Below are 22,124 nucleotides of genomic sequence, written 5' to 3'. Positions count from 1 at the left end.
GTGCCTACTTGGACATCCTATCTAGACAATATTTTATAAAATTACCCTCCCTGTGTTCTTAGAGATGTGTCTAACCAGGCTTGATGACTAGGAGAAATTCTTTCTGGGAGTCAGCATTTGGATGCTGCTGTTGGGGGTAAACACAGACTAATCAGCAGATCCATAAATCACCAGCAAAGCTCGTGCTTGTAAGTAATTTGCTGGGCTGCATTTCACTTGTGTACACTAGAATGAATTCACTGAGTGCAGGCATTAATCAGAGCGGGCTCCAGGAGCAGGCAGCTGTGCGTATTTGCCAGCTCCATATGTGATCCGTGAGTTTCAGAAGGTCAGAAAGATGCTACATTTTTGTTGACGGAGCACAATCCACCGAGCACACAAGGAGGTCCAAAGAGAAAATGATTTCTCTGCTTAACTTGGAGAGTTAGCTAGACAGATCTTTGCGGATTAAATTACTCCCCGGATGAGCGGGTAAATTGTGCCCAGCAAAATTATTACCCATAAAGATGCAAAAAGGAGTCATTCCAGGGGACAGGTTTTTTTTAATCCTGTCAGTGCTGGCCATGGTAATTCTGGCTGAGAAAAAGTTCTCCAGATAAAGTTATCCTAATAACTTTATTTGGATATGTTCCGTAGGAGACTTCTCTGAATAAGCCAACTGAGTATCAAGAAGAGCCCTGGGAAGACACAACTCAAATACTGTCAGCAAAGCCGCAGTAAAACAGCATGTGTTTCACTGTGTTTGTATAGTGTGTTCTCACAAAAGATTTGTATGCACCCCCTTCCCCAACCCCATGCAGTTGCCATGACTAAATATGGCCATGTCGGGGTTTAAGCTTTACTGCTATGAGTTTATTTATGGTTATACATCAAACTGCTATTTTATTGCTCTGTTTATTTTGTATTGATTATCTTCATTTATTTTTCTAGCGTTGTCCACATTTGACTGCTTCAGTCTCCTGCTGTTTTTGTTGAATTATCTTACTGTAGAGGGTTATTTAGTTTTTCTTTATTTTTGACTCTTTGTTTTGCTCATATAAGTCTCTAATATCTCCTGGGGGGGGGGGGGGGATTTAATAATACTGCTAGCTATGGAAGTTCTGCACCAATTGAATCTCACAGACTAAACGTAAAAAATATTGCATTAATCCAGCCTGGGGCACAAGATAAAACATGGTGAACCATATACAACTTTAGAATGTATTACAAGCTACTTGTAGGGTTTGTGTGTGTGTCTATGGCTGTTCTGGGATTGGGTTGTGTGTTTGTGTGTTCATGTGTCTATGTGTGTCAGCAGTACCATCCATCTACTAGGTAGACTGGGCAACCACCTAAGGCAGCACAATTTGGAGGGGCAGCATTGCACTGGCACATGATCTCCAAGTTCTCTTTTGTTTCTTCCCTCCGTCTACCTCCCCCCTGCTCACGAGGCGTTCAGTCCTTACCTCCCTTCTTCTGGGTTGGTAATTCAGCAGTTGGCTACTATAGAAAATGCATGGTGGTCAGTGCAGGACCTGCTGACTTCCACTCCCTTCAAAACAGGAATTTGAAGGGGGAGGAGCCAACCAGGGCCCGCATTGGACATGATATACAGTGGGGGAAATAAGTATTTGATCCCTTGCTGAGTTTGTAAGTTTGCCCACTGACAAAGACATGAGCAGCCCATAATTGAAGGGTAGGTTTTTGGTAACAGTGAGAGATAGCACATCACAAATTAAATCCGGAAAATCACATTGTGGAAAGTATATGAATTTATTTGCATTCTGCAGAGGGAAATAAGTATTTGATCCCTCTGGCAAACAAGACCTAATACTTGGTGGCAAAACCCTTGTTGGCAAGCACAGCGGTCAGACGTCTTCTGTAGTTGATGATGAGGTTTGCACACATGTCAGGAGGAATTTTGGTCCACTCCTCTTTGCAGATCATCTCTAAATCATTAAGAGTTCTGGGCTGTCGCTTGGCAACTCGCAGCTTCAGCTCCCTCCATAAGTTTTCAATGGGATTAAGGTCTGGTGACTGGCTAGGCCACTCCATGACCCTAATGTGCTTCTTCCTGAGCCACTCCTTTGTTGCCTTGGCTGTATGTTTTGGGTCATTGTCGTGCTGGAAGACCCAGCCACGACCCATTTTTAAGGCCCTGGCGGAGGGAAGGAGGTTGTCACTCAGAATTGTACGGTACATGGCCCCATCCATTCTCCCATTGATGCGGTGAAGTAGTCCTGTGCCCTTAGCAGAGAAACACCCCCAAAACATAACATTTCCACCTCCATGCTTGACAGTGGGGACGGTGTTCTTTGGGTCATAGGCAGCATTTCTCTTCCTCCAAACACGGCGAGTTGAGTTCATGCCAAAGAGCTCAATTTTTGTCTCATCTGACCACAGCACCTTCTCCCAATCACTCTCGGCATCATCCAGGTGTTCACTGGCAAACTTCAGACGGGCCGTCACATGTGCCTTCCGGAGCAGGGGGACCTTGCGGGCACTGCAGGATTGCAATCCGTTATGTCGTAATGTGTTACCAATGGTTTTCGTGGTGACAGTGGTCCCAGCTGCCTTGAGATCATTGACAAGTTCCCCCCTTGTAGTTGTAGGCTGATTTCTAACCTTCCTCATGATCAAGGATACCCCACGAGGTGAGATTTTGCGTGGAGCCCCAGATCTTTGTCGATTGACAGTCATTTTGTACTTCTTCCATTTTCTTACTATGGCACCAACAGTTGTCTCCTTCTCGCCCAGCGTCTTACTGATGGTTTTGTAGCCCATTCCAGCCTTGTGCAGGTGTATGATCTTGTCCCTGACATCCTTAGACAGCTCCTTGCTCTTGGCCATTTTGTAGAGGTTAGAGTCTGACTGATTCACTGAGTCTGTGGACAGGTGTCTTTCATACAGGTGACCATTGCCGACAGCTGTCTGTCATGCAGGTAACGAGTTGATTTGGAGCATCTACCTGGTCTGTAGGGGCCAGATCTCTTACTGGTTGGTGGGGGATCAATACTTATTTCCCTCTGCAGAATGCAAATAAATTCATATACTTTCCACAATGTGATTTTCCGGATTTAATTTGTGATGTGCTATCTCTCACTGTTACCAATAACCTACCCTTCAATTATGGGCTGCTCATGTCTTTGTCAGTGGGCAAACTTACAAAATCAGCAAGGGATCAAATACTTATTTCCCCCACTGTACCTTCAATAGCTGCTGACTGCTGTGCTGCAGCTCCAAAGAAAGGAAGGTAAGGCCTGAACATCTTGTGGGGCAGGGAAGGAGGAAATGAGAGAGATGCTGGAGACCCTGGGGGGGGGGGTGGAAGAGAGAGATGCTGGACACCATGTGGGGCAGGGTGAGGTGGAGTAGGGGATGGAGAGAAGGGCCTTGAGCTGCTTGGTGAGGGTAGGGTGCGTGGCTGAAGTTTCACCCAGGGCATCAGATACCTTTTAGGCTGGTCCTGAGCTTGCATTGGTGTGCGTGTGTCAAGCTCGCATTACCATGCTCTGTGCTGCGCTTTTTCTGGACTAGCGTTTTTCTTGGGGACAGTTTCTCCAAATGGGCTAGTTTTGCGCACACCATGACAGGAATGACCCTGATTCCTAAACCAAGTGAGTGCACACGTGTCTGCGTGTATTAAGCTGGTACTGTTGTTAACTGTGCTGTGGTTGTGCTGGTTTTGTGTGTGTGTGTGTGAAACTTACAGAACCTCTGTACACGCTATACCTGCCTGTTCTTTAGATAAATGGCAAATTTTAGTTTCCAGTTTCCAATTCTGTTTCTGTTCTAAGCATCGATTTCAATTAATGTACGTGCTCCAAAATGCACACAAGCCAGCATTCTCATTTGGTTAAAAAATGTCTCCGAACCTTCTCAAAAATCTTATTTCTGCATGTTTAAAGGGAAAGAGGATAAAAATTGGAAGTAGTAACATAGTAAATGATGGCAGATAAAGACCTGTCCGTTCCATCCAGTCTGCCCAACAAGATAAACTCATTTTACATGGTATGTATACCCAAGTTTGATTTGTCCTTGCCATTCTCAGGGCACAGACCGTAGAAGTCTGCCCAGCACTCTCCCACTCATGGCAGGCTCAATGTTGCTTACATATTGTATACAGGTACTTATTTGTACCTGGGGCAATGGAGGGTTGTACTGAAAGTTCTGAAGATTCTGGAATCCTAAAGTTACAAGATTCTGGAATCCCAATTAGTAGCAACATTCCATGTGGAACCCCAAAGAGTAATATAGTAACATAGTAAATGACGGTGGTAGTAGTAGTAGATAAAGACCTGTCCAGTCCATCCAGCCTGCCCAACAAGATAAACTCATTTACATGGTATGTGATACTTTATATGTATACCCGAGTTTGATTTGTCCTTGCCTTTCTCAGGGCACAGACCGTAGAAGTCTGCCCAGCACTGTTCTTGTACTCTAAGTTCTGAAGCTAATGTCGAAGCCCCTTAAAATTTACACTCTAGCCCATCCCTATCTCTTCAGTCTTGATCAGGGCATAGACCGTAGAAGTTTGCCCAGCTCCCATTTTGTTTCCCAATTACCGGCGTCGCCACCTAATCTCTGCTAAGATTCCACTGAACCATTCCTTCTAAACAGGATTCCTTTGTGTTTATCCCATGCATGTTTGAATTCCATTACTGTTTTCATCTCCACCACCTCTCGCGGGAGGGCATTCCACATATCCACCACTCTCTCAGTGAAAAAATACTTCCTGATATTAGTCCTGAGTCTGCCCCCCTTCAACCTCAATTCATGTCTTCTAGTTCTACCGCCTTCCCGTCTCTGGAAAAGGTTCATTTGCAGATTAATACCTTTCAAATATTTGAATGTCTGTATCATGTCACCCCTGTTTCTCTTTTCCTCGTAGCATAGTACTAGGTTTGCTTAATATGAAAGCAGTAATTCATGCAGAATGTATTGTCAGGACAAATGATCATGTTCCTAGTACAAGGATTTTAATAATGTACTGAGAATAAATCTATAATTCTTCTCAGCATTCATGGCTACACCTACCGTGTTTCCCTGAAAATAAGACGCTGTCTTATATTAATTTTTGCCCCCAAAAATGCGCTAGGTCTTATTTTCAGGGGCTGTCTTATTTTTCGGGGAAACATCGGGGTTGGATCGGGGTTGGCCCGCCCTCCCACCCTCCGTCGCTCCCGGAACTAACCTTAAACGCCTCCTTTCACCTTCGCAGCAAGCAGCGGCAGGGCAGGCCACTCCTTCCTTCCGTGTCCCGCTCTCACCTGACATAACGTCCGCGAGGGCGGGGCACGGAAGGAAGGACAGGTCTTCCCTGCTGCTGCTTGCTGCGAAGGTGAAAGGAGGCGTTTAAGGTTAGTTCTGGGAGTGACGGAGGGTGGGTGGAGGGGGGGGCCCGGCGACCTCGGGTGGGGGGGGGCGGCCTTGTCCGGCTCTCGGCGGCCCTGCTTTCAAACAAAAATTTGCTAGGTCTTACTTTCGGGGGAGGCCTTATATCTACCAATTCAGGAAAACCTCTACTAGGTCTTATTTTCGGGGGATGTCTTACATTCGGGGAAACAGGGTACTACTACTACTACTTGACATTTCTAAAGCGCTACTAGGGTTACGCAGCGCTGTACAATTTAACATAGAAGGACAGTCCCTGCTCAAAGGAGCTTACAATCTAAAGGACAAATGTACAGTCAGTCAAATAGGGGCAGTCTAGATTTCCTGAAAGGTATAAAGGTTAGGTGCCGAAAGCAACACCTCTTAAAGTGTGACTGACTATCCCCCTCCTCTGCCTCTTTTCCCCCTCCCTATGTACCCAACGAGGCATCCAGGAGCTCCTGGAGCGTGTAATATATTTGATTTTAAATTACATTTTGAATGGTAGTGAACTGAGTGAACGTCAAAGCTGACAAAATCTTGAAAGGCTGAGGAGCTGGTTCCAGCAGGTTGATACACACATGAGAAGAGGGAAGTCGCATGTTCTTTGTTCCTTTTAAAACTAGTAAAAAAGACCCGTTTCTGACACAAATGAAACGGGCGCTAGCAAGGTTTTCCTCGGAGTGTGTATGTTTGAGAGAGTGTATGTGAGAGTGACTGTGTGTGAGAGAGAGAGTGAATGTGGGAGTGTGTGTGTCTGTGAGAGAGAGTGTGTGTGTGTGAGAATGAGAGTGTGTGCAAGTGCGTATGTGAGACACAGTGTGAGAGAGTGAGTGTGTTTCACACACATACAGTGTGTGCGAGAGAGAGTGTGTGTGTGAGACTCATACTCTCTGTGAGACTGAGTGTATGAGATAAAGAGAGTGTGTGAGTGACTGTGTGACACATAGAGAGTGAATGTCATACAGTGTGAGATGTAGCGTGTGTGAGAGACAGTATGTGAGAGTGAGAGAGAGAAAGACATTGACCGTGAGAGAGAGAGAGTGTGTGTGTGACAGATACCTCCCCCCCCCCTCTGGTGTCAGGCCCCCCTCCCTCCCTCTCTCTGGTGTCAGCCCCCCCCCCCCCTCTCTCTCTGGTGTCTGAGCGTTACTGTGCAGGACGCTGAGCTCTGGCTGTGCTTTAAGGAACTGACCAATCCTATTTAATAGAATGCACCTCCAACATTCTGAAGCCGAGAAACCTCGTGTGGTTGGTCACTTCTGCTTGTGACGAACCCGGAAGTACGTGATGTCAATTGAGGAGATGGATACAGAGAGCAGGAATGCCTCAGTCATGCAGTCAGCTTCAGAATGTTGGAGGTGCGTTTTATTATATAGGATTAGTATTTCTTAGCATTGCTTGTTTTAGCTGTCATTTTGCAATTATGTGCTATTCACCTGGGTTGATGTCAAATGTTATCTCAGGGGAAACTATGAGGAAATCCAGGCATACAAGTTCTCTCCCTCCCCCCGAACTTTTGTCATGTGCTTATTTATCCATATGTACCAAAACTGTAGCAGTCTGCTTTGCAATGTGCACTTTAGAGACATTTCAGGTGATATGAAAGAACATTTAGAACTATGGAAGTCATTCTAGAACTTGGGGCCTGAAATGAGGTGCCATAAAGGGGCGTGATAAGCTCCAATTTTATAACAGCGATTAGGCGTGCTTAAAACAATATAGTTTACTAGATTAAACTCGCCAAAAGTTATGTGCCATCACTTACGTCAATGGCTTGTGGAAGTGGGTGCCCCTAAGTTCGCTGTGTAATGCGTGACAGTATCCTGTAAGTTGTACTTACTTCTTGGCGTCATACCCATGTCTACACCACTTTGCCATTACAAGTCATAGCACTTATGCATTACTTTATAGAACCCATATAATGGCCGAACACACAAATCCCACAAAAGGAGCAACAAGGAAATCAAAAGTGTGAAATGGAAAAAGGCTCACATCAAACAAAGGGACTACATATAAAACATTAAATAGTCCATTTAGAATTGTGACATAAAAACACTCAGCTGTTGCATAAAAAGACTCAACACAGCACCGCGTTTCGGCCCAGAAAGGCCGGCTTCAGGAGTATTTTAAAGATATCTCCAAAAAAGTGAAACCAACAATTTGGTTTTTAAAAAGACCTTGAGGAAAAACAAGCTCAAACCTCAAGCGAATCTCTTGAACACTGACGGAGAACCACTTCATATTTCTAGGCCCATTACCATATTTCTACTCTCTGTAAACACTATCCTTTCATTTCCTTACCACCCTCTTCCTCCCTTTCCTGGCTTCTCCCACATGGTTCCACCATTCCCAGCGTCTTCCTCCCTTCACCCTTCTGCCTTATCCCCCATGGTCCAGCATTTCTCCCTCTCTTCCATCACTCCAATTGTCTGACATCTTTCCATCACTCCCTTCTGCTCCTGGATCCAACATCTCCCTCTCTCCCCTCTTCTGTATCGCTCCCTCCCTCTCTTGACCAACATCCCTCTCTTTCTCCCATTGTCAAATATCTCTCTCTTTCCCTTCCATGTGCCCTGGGTCCAACACATCTCCCTTCCTCCCCAGATCCAACATCTCTCCCTTCCTTCCCTCCACCATTATGCCCAATATTTCTCCCTCTCTCTCCCTCTCCATGCAGTATCTCTCCATCCCATTCTTGCCCCTTTTCACCCCTTTTGCTGAATCTCTCCCTTCCTCCCCTCTACCCCATATCCAACAATTCTGCCTCATCTCTCCCTCCCTCCCTTGTGCCCCGGTGCAACATCTCTCCCTCCCCTCCATCATTATGCTTAATTTTCTCCTTCTCTAGCACCCCCTTTCTGTGCAGTATCTCTCCCTCCCTCTCTTGCCCCCCCCCCCATGCAGCATCTCTCCTTCCTTTCGCCCCCCCCCCCCCCCCCGTGCTGCATCTTGGCTTCCCTCTCTCGCCTCCCCGTGCAGCATCTCTTTGTTCCTTCCCTCTCCTCACTCACCCTACAACTCTCCTTGCTTCAGAGGGTCCCTGGCAGCGGCAACGATTCCTATATGCTGCCTGCTGCTAACCCGGAAGCCTCCCCTCTGTCACATCTCACCAGGCAGAGAAGAGGCTTCCAGGTTAGCGGCAGGCAATGTATAGGAATTGCTGCTACTACCCGGGCCTCATTAGAAGACAGTGACTTAGGACAGCAGAAGCCGAGTCTGTTCTGCCAGTGCTGTCAAGATGGTCATATGTAGGAGTTGCGTTAATGTAGCTGTATTAACTGATTAGTGCATGAACGCCTACTCTCCGCCCCCCCAGACGCACCCTACATTCAAAGCATATATTACATATATTCAGGTACTTATTTTGTACCAGGGGCAATGGAGGGTTAAGTGACTTGCCCACAGTCACAAGGAGCTACAGTGGGAATTGAACCCAGTTCCCCAGGATCAAAGTCCACTGCACTAACCACTAGGCTACTCCTCCACTAGCAACATTCCATGTAGAAGCCTGCCCTTGCAGATCAGCAACGCAGTTGCGCAGGCTTCTGTTTCTGTGAGTCTGACGTCCTGCACGTATGTGCAGGATGTCAGACTCACAGAAACAGAAGCATGCGTGGCCACATTGCTGATCTGCAAGGGCAGGTTTCTACATGGAATGTTGCTAGTGGAATAGCAACATTCCATGTAGAATCTCAAATAGTAGCAACAGAATCTCCAATAGTAGCAACATTCCATGTAGAATCTTCAATAGGGAAAGGGAAATGGGACTTGATATACTGCCTTTCTGTGGTATTTTAGTGGAGGAGTAGCCTAGAGGTTAGTGCAGTGGACTTTGATCCTGGGGAACTGGGTTCAGTTCCCACTGCAGCTCCTTGTGACTGTGGGCAAGTCACTTAACCCTCCATTGCCCCTGGTACAAAATAAGTACCTGAATCATGTAAACTGCTTTCAATGTAGTTGTAAAAACCTCAGAAAGACAGTATATCAAGTCCCATTTCCCTTCACTTCCCTTCCCTTCCCAAAAGTAAAACTAGTTGTTAGCATGCACACATTTGGCACTTACCACAGGATATCTGAGCACGTCCCATAGTACCCCATTTTAAGCTGCATTAGGTGTGCATTAGCGACTAACTCAACTTAGTAAAAGGACCCCTTAGAGGGTCCTAGCTTCAAATTGCTCCTACTAACATCTACTAAACTAAACCATCTCTGAATGATGAACTAAAGTTAAACATTGAAAACTAAATAGGAATGCAGGCAACGAACTGAAATTATACCTGCTTTGTAAGCCAGCAGCCACAAGCTCCCTGACCTTGAGTGTTCACCTCTGGGTTACTTAGCTAAAAAATAGCTGGATGTAACCAGACTAGAGTTATTCAACCATTTTAAACTTAAGTGTCGTACGGCTGTGCTTTGTGGAAAGAAAAATGAAGTAGAGGCAGCGATCTTTAAAGAAGCCTGCAGAAAAATTTAATTAAAAGAAATTATTCTGGGTCAGTGAACGGTTTGTATTATTGACATTTGATTTCATCTGTTTCTGACTTGACACAAAGCCTTGGCCTATGCAAAGAGCAGCAGGGAGGTTGATAAGTGAATCTGTTAAATAATTCTGCCATGTCACATCTCAGTTTAAATACACAGCCAGTATAGCAGATAATAGGCAGGATTTACCCTGATCTATTCTGACATTAAATAATGAAGTTTGAAGTCTGCTGCCTATGAGAATTCTAGCATGATATTCATTGGAAACTTGATCTTAGCCTGCATTCTGAAGGGAAGAAAGGGTGTATATGTGACCACTGTGCGTTTATTTATTTATTTATTGCATTTGTATCCCACATTTTCCCACCGTATGGAAGGTTCAATGTGGCTTACATATTGCTAAAAAGGCGGTTACAAAATTTAGATTTGTAGACGTCTAGTACATAATACAGAAGTACAATAAACGCTTAGGCTGATATATTAGCATATTGTGAGAGAGGTTAATATTATTGTTTTCCATTTCTGAACTTTTTGTGATGTATGGTGGTGAAGGATTAGGCAGATCCAGGGGGGAAAAGACTTCTTGAAAAGATGTTTTCAGTTTTTTTCTGAATTGTAGGTAGTTTTCTGTGAGTTTCAGGTCTTTGGGTAGTGAGTTCCAAAGTTGTGTGCCTATAAAGGAGAGGCTGGTGGCATGTGAAGATTTGTATTTTACACCTTTGCAATTGGGGTAGTGAAGGGTTGTGTGTGTGTGTAAATTCTTTCTCAATAACGTATGTGCTTGGATTCCATATGGTTCAAACTAACCTCACACTATATCATAAATTAATAATTAAAGAGGAAAAACACAAGGAGGAAAAAGCCTCGGTGAACCCAGACCTCATTGAAACTCCTATAGGTCTTAAATGGGTTTAAATTCAATCATTGGCATAAAAAAAACTTCTGTGCCATCTTCTTTTAATTTACTGAAAAACTCATTGAAAAATCTTATTCAAAATATTTTTTTATCAGTACTTAGCTTTTAAAGCCCTTAGAACACCACTCCTTTGTCTGACAGTGGTCAGCATTTCACTTACTGGGTGAGGGATGTGCGGTACGCAGCATCCATGGGCCAATCTAGAAAAAATAACACAAAATTAATTCGGAAGATAAAAATATCTATTAACGAAACATTGTTATTCCTCTTACTTTACTGATTCTGAGGACGTTGCCAATTCTCCTGCTCTCATGATCACACAGACAGCCCAGTTGGCATTTAAACTTTTATACACTACGTAATGTCAACAGAGGAACCAATCATAAGCAAGGCGTAAGATGGTCTCTCTGTCTATCTCTTGATTGGAGGGAAATTCAAAAATGTAAAACAACAATCTTGTCATTTATTTTATTTTTGTTACATTTGTACCCCGCGCTTTCCCACTCATGGCAGGCTCAATGAGGCTTACATGGGGCAATGGAGGGTTAAGTGACTTGCCCAGAGTCACAAGGAGCTGCCTGTGCCGGGAATCGAACTCAGTTCCTCAGGACCAAAGTCCACCACCCTAACCACTAGGCCACTCCTCCACTGTTGCTACTATTTGAGATTCTACATGGAATGTTGCTATTCTACTAGCAACATTCCATGTAGAAGTTAGAAGTTGGCTCTTACAGATCACCAATGTGGCCGCACAGGCTTCTGCTTCTGAGAGTCTGACGTCATGCAGGACGTCAGACTCACAGAAACAGAAGCCTGCACAGCCTTCTACATGGAATGTTGCTAGTGGGATAGCAAGAATCTCCAATAGTATCTGTTTTATTTTTGTTACATTTGTACCCTGCGCTTTCCCACTCATGGCAGGCTCAATGCGGCTTACATGGGGCAATGGAGGGTTAAGTGACTTGCCCAGAGTCACAAGGAGCTGCCTGTGCCTGAAGTGGGAATTGAACTCAGTTCCCCAGGACCAAAGTCCACCACCCTAACCATTAGGCCACTCCTCCACTGTGATCAACTCTCAAAGAGACATAAAAATATTAGGAAAAGTTTTAAAAAATGATGCCATTCTATTTTATTGTTTAGACCGTGTGGTTCTAGTGTCTTCAAATGGAAGATCCATTTTTGTTCTGCTTGTAATAGCAAGTGCCGTCTATCACCGCCTCTTTTCTTTGGTAGAACTCATTCCAAGGCAAAGCATTTTAATGAACTGAAATCATGTTTAAATTGTACACAATGAGTGGCTAGAGGAGCAGTCTCTATGAGTATTAATTGTACTTTTGTGTTCCACTAAACGTGTCTTCAGAGGCCTCGTGGTTTGACCCACGTAGAGCTTGTCACATGGACACCTAAATACAGTAAACCACATATGATGGTAATCTGTATTAGCTCTCAACAGAATTGTATATGTAAGCCACATTGAGCCTGCCATGAGTGGAAAAGCGCAGGGTACAAATGTAACTAAAATAAAAATCTAAAGGATTAATAAAGCTTGATACAGTAGACATGACATCACACACCAAATCAGGTGAATCACCTGAACTTGAAGAACTCTTAGTATTTGATTGGTCTCAGGATCAAATGGTGGTTTCAGTTGCTGTTCTCCCTCCAACCAAGAATATACTGTTTCTTCTCATAATCTTACATAGTAACATAGTAACATAGTAGATGACGGCAGAAAAAGACCTGCACGGTCCATCTAGTCTGCCCAACAAGATAAACTCATATGTGCTACTTCTTGTGTATACCTTACCTTGATTTGTATCTGCCATTTTGAGGACACAGACCGTAGATGTCTTGCCCAGAACTAGCCCCACCACCCAAACACCAGCCCCGCCTCCCAATCTTGGCTAAGCTTCTGAGGATCCATTCCTTCTGCACAGGATTCCTTTAAGTTTATCCCACGCATGCTTGAATTCCGCTACCGTTTTCATCTCCACCACCTCCCGCGGGAGGGCATTCCAAGTCTCTACCACACTCTCCGTGAAAAAATACTTCCTGACATTTTTCTTGAGTCTGCCCACCTTCACTCTCATATCATGTCCTCTCGTTCTACCGCCCTCCCATCTCTGGAAAAGGTTCGTTTGCGGATTAATACCTTTCAAATATTTGAACGTCTGTATCATATCACCCCTGTTTTTCCTTTCCTCCAGGGTATACATGTTCAGGTCTGCAAGTCTCTCCTCATACGTCTTGTAACGCAAATCCCATACCATTCTCGTAGCTTTTCTTTGCACCGCTTCCATTTTTTTACATCCTTAGCAAGGTACGGCCTCCGGAACTGAACACAATACTCCAGGTGGGGCCTCACCAACGACTTATACAGGGGCATCAACACCTCTTTTCTTCTGCTGGTCACACCTCTCTCTATACAGCCTAGCAACCTTCTGGCTATGGCCACCGCCTTGTCACACTGTTTCGTCGCCTTCAGATCCCGAAGATCTCTCTCCCCATCCGTAACTATCAGACTCTCCCCACCTAACACATACGTCTCCCGTGGATTTCTACTCCCTAAGTGCATCACTTTGCATTTCTTCGCATTGAATTTTAATTGCCAAACCTTAGACCATTCTTCTAGCTTCCGCAGATCCTTTTATCATGTTTTCCACGCCCTCTTTGTCTCTTTTGAACTTCTTTACCTTTTTGGTTTCCTAAACACACCAAATTACCATGACATATTAAAGGACTATGAAGATCCTAGCAAGGATGTTTTGGAGGGATCTACGTATACTTGCAGTCACGTATGGACGTCCTAGAATGTACTATAAGCTCCAAGTAGTGTCTAGACGTTTATTGTGGGATTTTATTTTATTAAAACATTGTGCATCTGCACAATCTACTCTCTCGGGAGGATTACAGTCAAACATGCACTGAAAGAGAGTAACAACATACGTAGCAAAAGACTGACTTCATACTTAACTAGACAATAATCATCTACTAAAAATGAATATTTTTAGGATATCTCTGTTTCATCAGAAACATCATCACATGCAAGCTCTGGCATTTACTCATTGAGGGGGTCTTTTACAAAGGGATGTTGGTGTTTTTAGTGCAGGCTAATGATTAGCGTACGCTAAACGCTAGAGACGCCCATAGAAATATATGGGCGTCGCTAACATTTAGCGTGTGCTTATTTTTAGTGAGTGCTAAAAACGCTAACACGCTGTTGTAAAAGGACCCCTAAATGCACGCTAAAACAATACAGTTTATAAAATCTTTTAAAATGTTACCATATTTCTCAGTACATAAGTAATGCCACACTGGGAAAAGACGAAGGGTCCATCGAGCCCAGCATCCTGTCCACGACAGCGGCCAATCCAGGCCAAGGGCACCTGGCGAGCTTCCCAAACGTACAAACATTCTATACATGTTATTCCTGGAATTGTGGATTTTTCCCAAGTCCATTTAGTAGTGGTTTATGGACTTGTCCTTTAGGAAACCGTCTAACCCCTTTTTAAACTCTGCCAAGCTAACCACCTTCACCACGTTCTCCGGCAATGAATTCCAGAGTTTAATTACACGTTGGATGAAGAAATATTTTCTCCGATTTGTTTTAAATTTACTACACTGTAGTTTCATCGCATGCCCCCTAGTCCTAGTATTGTTGGAAAGCGTGAACAGATGCTTCACATCTACCTGTTCCACTCCACTCATTTTATATACCTCTATCATGTCTCCCCTCAGCCTTCTCTTCTCCAAGCTGAAAAGCCCAAGCCTCCTTAGTCTTTCTTCATAAGGAAGTCGTCCCATCCCCGCTATCATTTTAGTTGCCCTTCGCTACACAGAAGAAGGCAATTTAGGTTGGTTTCTCTATTAAAACCATCACTTGACCCTACCTGTCCCTCCAACTACCGCCCCATTTCCCTCCTACCCTTCCTCTCCAAAATACTTGAGAGTGCCGTTCACAGCCGCTGCCTTGATTTTCTCTCCTCGCATGTCATCCTTGATCCACTTCAATCCGGTTTTCGCCCTCTACACTCGACAGAAACAGCACTCTCTAAAGTCTGTAATGACCTGTTCCTTGCCAAATCCAGAGGCCACTACTCCATCCTCATCCTCCTTGATCTATCCGCCGCTTTTGACACTGTCAATCATGATCTACTCCTTGCCACACTGTCCTCATTCGGGTTCCAGGGCTCTGTCCTCTCCTGGTTCTCCTCCTATCTCTCCCACCGCACCTTCAGAGTTCACTCCCATGGATCCTCCTCCACCCCCATCCCGCTATCTGTTGGTGTTCCCCAGGGATCTGTCCTTGGACCCCTTCTCTTCTCAATCTACACCTCTTCCCTGGGTTTCCTCATCTCATCTCATGGCTTCCAGTACCATCTCTATGCAGACAACACCCAGCTGTATCTCTCCACACCAGACATCACTGCGGAGACCCAGGCAAAGGTATCGGCCTGCTTAACCGACATTGCTACATGGATGTCCAACCGCCACCTGAAACTGAACATGTCCAAGACTGAGCTCATCATCTTTCCACCAAAACCCACTTCTCCTCTTCCTCCACTTTCTATCTCAGTGGATAACACCCTCATCCTCCCCGTCTCATCTGCTCGCAACCTCGGAGTCATCTTCGACTCCTCCCTCTCCTTCTCGGCACACATCCAGCAGATAGCCAAGACCTGTCGCTTCTTCCTCTTCAACATCCGCAAAATTCACCCTTTCCTCTCGGAACACACCACTCGAACTCTCGTCCACGCTCTCATTACCTCCCGACTTGACTACTGCAACTTACTCCTCACCGGACTCCCACTTAGCCATCTATCCCCCCTTCAATCTGTTCAGAACTCTGCTGCACGTCTTATATTCCGCCAGAACCGATATACTCATATCACCCCTCTTCTCAGGTCACTTCACTGGCTTCCAATCCGTTACCGCATTCAGTTCAAGCTCCTCCTTCTTACCTACAAATGTACTCAATCTGCTGCCCCTCACTACCTCGCTACCCTCATCTCCCCTTATGTTCCCACCCGAAACCTCCGTTCACAGGACAAATCCCTCCTCTCAGTACCCTTCTCCACCACTGCCAACTCCAGGCTCCACCCATTCTGCCTCGCCTCACCCTATACCTGGAACAACCTTCCTGAGCCCCTACGTCAAGCCCCCTCCCTGCCCATCTTCAAGTCTCTGCTTAAAACCCACCTCTTCAATGCTGCCTTCGGCACCTAGCTCTTACCTTCAGGATATCTGGACTGCCCCAAATTGACTGCCCCCATCGTATCGTCTACTCACTTGTCCTTTAGATTGTAAGCTCTTTGAGCAGGGCCTGTCCTTTTATGTTAAATTGTACAGCGCTGCGTAACCCTAGCAGCGCTATAGAAATGTTTAGTAGTAGTAGTAGTATTAATGTTGTTTGAGGGTTATGTATTCATGAGTGTGATTTATTGTGTGGAATATGTATATATTTATGATTGTAATCCACCTTGAGCTTTCTAGTTAAGCAATACTGGATTAAACTAAGGGACCCTTTTACTCCGCTGCCTTAGATGCTAATGTGTGCCTAACACAGAAAAAAATGGCCTAATGCCCACGTGTGTACTATTTAATTTTTGTATTGTTTGGAGGGGGCGTGTCAGGGGTAGAGAATGGGCATAGATGTGCTAATCAGCTATCACGCTGACGTTATTGCCACGCTGACTAGTTAGCGTATCCATCACACGGGAGCCCTTAGTGTCTCCTACATAATGCCCCTGCTCTAATTTTTTTAAAAGGCCACGCGCTAATGCTAACATTAGCACACGGCCAGAAATGTAACAAATAGAAAAAAGCCTTATTTGATAGACATGCTAGAAATGGGTCTGCATAAGGACGCCCTAAGCCCATTTACTAGCACAGCTTAGCATAATCATCAAGAACCTTCAAACAGCCCAAAATACTGCAGCTAGACTCGTATTTGGTAAAACAAAATACGAAAGTGCCAAACCCTTAAGAGAGAAACTACACTGGCTTCCACTTAAAGAACGTATTACCTTCAAGGTCTGCACCCTGGTTCATAAAATCATTTATGGAGATGCCCCGGTCTACATGTTAGATCTCATAGACCTGCCACCAGGAACACTAAAAGATTAGCACGCACATTCCTGAACCTACACTTCCCCAGCTGCAAAGGACTAAAATACAAATTAACACATGCATCTAGCTTTTTCTACATAAGTACGCAGCTATGGAATGCATTACCACTTGACGTGAAAAAAAATGGGCGACTTAACCAACTTTCGGAACTTACTGAAGACTTACCTTTTCAACAAGGCATACTGCATCGACCCATGTTTTTGAACTTAATGTATTATATGAACTGTAGCGCATTACCACTGTATCTAATATTCCAAATTTGATCTCTTTATACATGTTTGCTTAATTCTACTTTATTACTTATGTCCTTTATGTAATAAACACTTGTATCTTTCACTCTGGAATGGCGATTGCCGTGACGGATCAATGTAAGCCACATTGAGCCTGCAAATAGGTGGGAAAATGTGGGATACAAATGCAACCAATAAATAAATAAAGGCCCCTAAATTAATTCTGCGTGGAATGTCTTTTTTGTTTTTTTAACTTAAACCTAGCCATTGTTCTGTACATTACAGAGGGCAGGCAATACCCCTGCAGGGACCTCTGTCTCTGCATGCTCACTTGCTGGCCGTATTTGTTCTGAACTTTCACTTCATTTTTGCATTGATGTTGATGCCTATCAACTGGCAAATGCACTGGAACCAGCGACTCCTTTCACTTACAGAGGGCCTACCAAAGGAGCTAAGAAATGTTAATAATGACTTGAGGCTACGAATGGCCTGTGTTGAGTTCACTCTCGTGACCTATAGGTGAAAGGCTTCATATCCACAGGTTAAAAGAAATCCAGATGCTTTCATCTTATCTTTATTGCAAAATACTTCCTCCTGCCACCAGTTTGACAAGAGTAAACATGTATGTGCCTGGTGATCTAGAATCTATGCTTTTTCCAAGGGCTTTATTAGCTTACTTCTCATCATTCTGGACATAGAGAGATCTTTGGTAGATTGACAGACCTGGATTGTAAATATTTTGAGTATACAATTAACTGCTTTCTTGGATATCTTTTCATAAATATCTATTCTGTTGGTTCTTCTGTCCATCACTAGTCTTCCAGTGTGACACATTCTTTGGATGCTATGATCACTTGCTTCTTTCAGTTCCCGAAACCCTTTCATCGAAATTTGATCTTTCTATCTTCCAGTTCTTCCAAACAAAGATTTTGCCAGTTGGAGGGAGGAAGAGGAAGCTTCATGGCACTCCTCTGCATTAGATGTAATCATCTGTATTAAAGAGTCACCATAGACTGCAGAGCTGACTTTGATATTGATAGAACACATTTGCTGGAGTTGAGTCTAAACACCTTTATTTGAAAAATGTATTTGATGTATGCATGCTTTGGTCAGGCAGGTTCATTTATAAGGTCTCTCTGATCCCACCTCCTTTGAGATTGATATCCATTATAAATGGATGGTAAAGGGGGTATTAGTTTGGGCAATACATTTGCTTTGTGAAGTTTTGACAGAATTTATAGCCAGTTGAAAGTACAGTATCAAACTGCAGTAACATCTATCATAGTCAACAATGGGCTGTAGGGTCTGTTATGTTGATCTGCTCATTACCAAAGAGAACAATCCAAACTCCTCTATTTTGGTTTAATGGCATATTTATTTATTTATTTATTGCATTTGTATCCCACATTTCCCCACCTATTTGCAGGCTCAATGTGGCTTACAGAGTTTTGTTATGACATAGTCATTCTACGATATCAGATACAATTAGTAATGTACAAAGATTAAGTAAGGGAGGAGAGAAGGAAGGTGTTAGGCAGGATAGTTTAGAAGGTGTGTTTTAATAACTGGGTAGATTGGTGCGGTGGTTTTGTAGGTTATGGGTTCTCTTTGTTGAAGAAATGTGTCTTCAGAGATTTGCGAAAGTTAGTTGTTTCGTCAGTGGTTTTCAGGGCTGTAGGTAGTGCATTCCACAACTGCGTGCTCATGTAAGAGAAGGTGGTGGCGTGTGTCAGCTTGTATTTTAGTCCTTTACAGCTGGGGAAGTGCAGATTGCAAAATTTGCGGGCTGATCTTATGGCGTTTCTGGGAGGCAGGTCCACGAGGTTTAGCATCTAGATTGGAGCGTCTGCGTGAATGATTTTGTGTACAATCATGCATATCTTGAACGCAATGCGTTCCTTGAGTGGGAGCCAGTGAAGTTTCTCTCTTAGGAGTTTTGCACTTTCATATTTAGTTTTTCCAAAAATGAGTCTGGCTGCGGTATTCTGGGCTGTTTGGAGTTTTTTGATAGTCTGTTCTTTGCAGCCAGTGTACAGTGTGTTGCAGTAGTCCAGATGACATATTACCATTGACTGTACCAGGGTACGGAAGATGTATCTCGGGAAGAAAGGTTTTACTCTTTTGAGTTTCCACATGGAGTGGAACATTTTTTTCGTCATATTCTTCACGTGGGCATCGAGTGTGAGGTTTCGATCAATGATAACTCCAAGAATTTTCAGATTTTGTGAGACGGGAAGAGAACAGTATGGTGTGGTTATGGTGGAGTAATTGTTTGTGTTGTGTTGGGAAGTGAGTACAAGGCATTGTATTTTTTCTGCGTTGAGTTTTAGCTGGAATGCTAAAACTGAATGGTAAATAATGAGGAGATGTCCTGGGCTGGGGGCAGGTCCATATGGGGCTGAATTTAGTAAACAGCACTCAAAAATCAGCGCCAGAAAAAAATCAGTGCTTAACACTATTCAGTAAAATGCACTCTGGGCTAAGTGCTTTTTATAGAATACTACATGGCACTGATTCCCGAGTCTGAATTTGGGCCCCTGGACTTATGCCCGCTGAAACCAGATGTAATTCCTGGTGCCGAATTTGGGCATGCATCTACCATATTCTATAACATTGCATGCAAATGTTTGGAATGCCCCTCCCACAGCCACATCCTTTTTTAGGCTGCATGCTGTGGGATTTGGGCACCCAGTTTTATATAATAGCTTGCAGCCAGATGCAAGCGCAAACCCTAATTGGTGCCAATTACATCAATAATTGTTAGTGAGGCCATATGCACCAACTGATACATGGTGCAAAAGTATGCACCTACATTAGGTATGTATCCATGTTATTCTATAACAGTGCATGTTAATTTTAGGAGCAGCCCCATTACCCCCATGACCCTCCCATCTCCACGCCCCCTTTTTCAGATTGCACCTAAATTTATGCACTTAAATGCCAATTAAATCTAATTAGTATCAAGCCAATTATTGGCTCTAATTAGCTCATTATTCAACTAAATTGCACAATTTTTATAGAATCAGGGGGAAATGCTTCAGAAAACAGTAAATTGCCTGACTGCAATGATTTCTTTTTGTTAACTTAGTAGGAAAACCCTGTGTGTATTTGACATTATTGTGCTACACAGATGTCTTAGTTGAAAAGAATAGCTCTTAACTCTCTTCTTTTTAAACATATCCAAAAGAATTATCTGAATGGTGTATATTTGTTCTGGTAGATACAGAGAAAGAAGATGACATGTAACCTGAATAATGGATTTGGAAATCTAATACCAAAGTTATCTGCTTTTTTTGCTATAATTTGTTTTGGCTGGTTGTGGGGTTTTTGTTCTTTTTCTGTTAGATTGCTCTTGAAGCTCTGAGGCAGTCCTGCCAGGTCTTTACGTCACTGCCATTCAAGGTTAAAGCGCGACTTTCTCAAGAACCCTATCATGAAAAAGCTACATTTCTCATGTGTAGGTTATCATGGATCTTTTGAAATAAAATGGTCAGGTTGACGTCAAAAGGTTTTCCTGTCTCAAGTGACTGACAATTGCCAGCTATGTGTTGTGATTCCATGAAAACAGGAGCCCTCTGGTTCTCTTGCAGAAAGACTTTCACTGATTACTTTCACTGTAGCATTAAAGTTGGAAAATGGAAAAAATCATTTTACAAAAAGCAAAGCAGAGGAGAAAAAGATGTAAAATAATAATTTTTTAAAATGTATACTTGGTTTCAGATTATTCTGTTTTACAGAGCCCTAGTTGATATATTTTGCTCTGGAAAAATCTGGATTTTTTGCAGAACCCTCTAAGGAAGGGACTTATTTTGGCACAAAAACTCTTGTGCATCACCATTTTTGGATTCTTATTCTTTGGTCTAGTACTCAGAATCGCAGCCTATAAAGAATCCAGTTCCGTTACAACTCCTATAACACACTCTAATATTATAAAATTTGTTGATAAAGCAGATTTCTTCTTACATCATTGTTATTCATTCCTAGTTGCCACAAACAGGTTAAGTTTTCAGACGATTTCTAATGAGTATACATGGAAGAGATGTGCATTCAGTAGAGGTAATATGCATATAAATCATTCTCATGCATATTCATTTGGAAAATCCTGACCCACGTATGGCTCCCTACTCCTGCAAGTGAATACCATTTGCCTACACTATAGAAAGGAACAAACCCGATGAGCAGAGATGAACCTTTGTTAGGTTGATACAAGCTGTTGGGATTACCGAGAATACTTTGGATGCTATAACTGTGATTGTGATTGTTATTTTTACTGGTCTAAAGTGTGAGATAGGAGGGTGTAGCCCACATTTTGTCAACAGACTATAAGGGACTCATCATGCGGCACAAATTCTCCAAGCAGATGCTAAAGAAATTTGGCAGCAGGGGAGGCTCATGTTCACCTTCTGAAGAATATGTTTTCCTTGGAAGATCCTATGTATTAAGGGATAAGGTAGGGTTCTTCTGCCATAGCAATGTGATTCAGAACCTCGTCTGAAGAGAAAGGGTATCAGGGCAATGGAATGAGAATCTAATACTAGGAATGACCTTGATTCTTCCTATAACTTTCTTATAAGCCTGCACGTCTTTTGTGGAGTGAGTTGATGATATGGAACCTGAATATTTAGGAACTAGTTTGAGGGTACTTAACATGAAATCTTGTCTGACAAAGTTCTCACTATATGGTTGCTTAATCTCTATTCTTAAGGAGGTATGTTATTTAAGTATGTTGTCAGATTTCTAATTGCTTTTCTGCCTACAATTAACTGTAATTGGCTGCGGGGACCATGCCGACTGCTCGGACTTACCCCAGCTTCCGGGGTTTGGTTCTCATAGTCTTCTCTTGCCTTTGGTGGGAGGTTGGTCCTGGCGGGCCACAAGCACGCCCGCCCGCCTCTGGAGTCTTGTGGGGGCCGTCAGGCCTCACGTTCCTTCTGGGTGCCAGCCTCCTAGGGCCCGCGCCGAATCCTGCCCTTAAAGGGGCAGCATGCTTGAGTTCTGGGATGCCAGGGAAG

At 43.6% G+C, this 22,124-nt stretch overlaps 1 protein-coding gene and 1 long non-coding RNA gene across 2 annotated transcripts in view; one reads left to right on the top strand and one right to left on the bottom strand.

Annotated features, from left to right (window-relative positions):
- The window catches only part of LOC115456638, a 35,299-nt gene extending 25,803 nt beyond the window's left edge, over nt 1–9,496 (bottom strand). The window contains exon 1 of the long non-coding RNA XR_003939900.1: nt 9,419–9,496. This is a non-coding gene — a long non-coding RNA (uncharacterized LOC115456638). The remainder of the gene's footprint in view (nt 1–9,418) is intronic.
- Nucleotides 1–22,124, top strand: part of SMTNL2 (smoothelin like 2) — a 178,544-nt gene that overhangs the window by 80,407 nt on the left and 76,013 nt on the right. The gene's annotated exons all lie outside the window — the stretch shown is intronic.

Source organism: Microcaecilia unicolor, chromosome 13, assembly GCF_901765095.1.
Source record: "Microcaecilia unicolor chromosome 13, aMicUni1.1, whole genome shotgun sequence".
In the NCBI taxonomy this organism is placed as follows: domain Eukaryota; kingdom Metazoa; phylum Chordata; class Amphibia; order Gymnophiona; family Siphonopidae; genus Microcaecilia; species Microcaecilia unicolor.
This window is presented reverse-complemented; position numbering and strand designations above follow the sequence as displayed.